This window comes from Amblyomma americanum, chromosome 1 (assembly GCF_052857255.1).
Source record: "Amblyomma americanum isolate KBUSLIRL-KWMA chromosome 1, ASM5285725v1, whole genome shotgun sequence".
Classification (NCBI taxonomy): domain Eukaryota; kingdom Metazoa; phylum Arthropoda; class Arachnida; order Ixodida; family Ixodidae; genus Amblyomma; species Amblyomma americanum.
The window spans coordinates 509792297-509794357 of NC_135497.1; the positions used below are offsets into that span (position 1 = coordinate 509792297).

Genomic DNA, 2061 nt, shown 5'->3' on the forward strand with positions numbered 1-2061 from the left:
GATTACCACCTTTCATGCTGTGATATCCATTCTTCTCGGCAATGATAAATGCAAAGCATTTCTCTAATTTTGTTCCTATTTCTCGGCGCTGAATAGCATTGCACAATAAAGCAATGAATCAATTGCAGCCAGTGCTGTAACTTGACCAGGCAGAGTTACTAGAATTACCGCAAATTGTTGCAGTCCATGACCTTCTGGCTTATTCAAGATCTGTTCTTAGCAAAAAAATGACATTCGCAGCCTGCAGATCCCCCTTCAGCATCCCTTCATGAAACAGCTGATGAATAAAATGAAGCCCAAGCAAATGAGCAATGACCACTGCAGCTCATCCAAGGAATGAAATGTCCCCGCTGTGCATGCCTCGCAGAGAGCTGTCCTCCCACAAGGCAGCCACGGAGCTTGTGGAAGCAAAAGAGGAAAAGCTGCGTTGATTGCGGCAGTCTGCCACCGGGGGGGGATGAGCCAGCAGCTGATGAAAACCATCTGCGTACTACTTGGCGCACCACTCGTGCCTCTCGCGCCACTCGGACAACATCTGCGACCAGAAAAGAAGCAACAGATGGAGAGTCAGACTGCAGGACTCGTGCACAGTGCCCGCGTCGTGTAAAAAAGTCCGTGGCAGTCTCCGAAGACCCACTGGTGAGCAGGGTGTCGAACCAGAATTCGGGTTCGGTTTGGGTTCACAATTTTGGGTTCAGTTCCTGGCAGCTGTGTGTATCCATGTATTTTTCTTGTGCTTGCTAGGACGATGACGACGATATTGCTTGTCGTGGATCTGTTCTCGTCGATGGCAATTCTGAATTCTCGCCCCTGAAGTGCCCTGGCGAAATGGTCGTTGGCATGTTCTCTCGCAGTTCAAATGATGGGTGAGTGTATGTTCCTTTCTTTTCCCTCTTTTTCAATGGATGCAGAACATGAAAATTCCCGTGTACTATGTCATGTCGGTGCACAATGCAAAACCCCTGGTGGTCTGAATTAATCCCGTCCTCCACTGCACCATTCCTCATAGCCAGTGTGCAGCTTGGAAACGTTAAGCCTCTCATGCCATACCGCGCCATTTTTTCCCTTCTGCTGGATTCAAATAGAACTTGAGTCTTGTGACCCTGATTGGCCTCCTCCTTTGCATTGTTTTCTCTGGCTACCAGGAAAAGTAAGGTAGATATAGCTTTTGACAGCTTGAAGATGGGTATCCACCTTCTAGCCTGAACTCAATCATCCGCTATTCGTGTAACCCTCCGTTCTAGTGTTGCAGTTTTTCTCAAACTTTGGAATAATGTGTATGGGAGTCTATACCGTAGTCCCACTGGTGGAAATACTTTTGCCACCCAAAGCACTAGTCTTTGTATAGCCTGTAGCGAATCGTGCCGCCGTGGCAGAAAACCCTGTTTCGAGTCATCGCTGCAATGAGCGGCGAGGTTCCAGCAAGTTGGAAATTTTCGCTGCGACGCACCACTCAATCGCCTAGTCACTTGCAGGTGAACCAGCCTTATGTTTTCATAAAACATCGAGGGCATTAGTGGCCCACTGCATTTAAATGACCCCTTCACTGAGCACAAAATACTTGCCTTTCAGTTTTTTTTCATTTTATGAAACATTTGTCAGTTCATGAATTGACCTCCCTTTCTGGGCATAGCTTTTCTTTGTGAGAACGGCACAGCAATGAAGGGAATGTTGCATCCTATGCGCAGTGCAACAGCCAGCACATGCAAGACTCGCCGGCTCCTGCCACCTGACCAAGACTTTGTCGAGGTGGAAGACGAGGAGCCGCCACCATCAGCGCTCAAGACAACTGGCTGCCGACGGGCTAAACATTGATCATCCTCCTCGTCTCAGCTTTATTTAATGTTCATCTGGTTTTTAACAGCTGTGTATTTTGTTATCTTTTACATGATACATGCTAAATCTGTTGCATGCTAAATAGCCACCAGCATTGTGCCCCCCATTATCAGCATTGTTATCAGTAAGGAACTCTGTACTGACTCAGCTTTCATTACACCTGCCACGACTGCTGGTGGACTTGGCTGTACTAAGCTTGACATCAGCCGAGATGCATGGGGTGCT

General features: G+C 47.7%; 1 long non-coding RNA gene across 1 annotated transcript; it reads left to right on the top strand.

Moving 5' to 3' along the window:
• Positions 1-602: 602 nt before the first annotated feature.
• Positions 603-1774, top strand: LOC144106734 (uncharacterized). The gene is made up of 3 exons (XR_013309103.1): positions 603-639; positions 745-866; positions 1689-1774. It is a non-coding gene; the product is annotated as an uncharacterized LOC144106734 (long non-coding RNA).
• Positions 1775-2061: the final 287 nt, after the last annotated feature.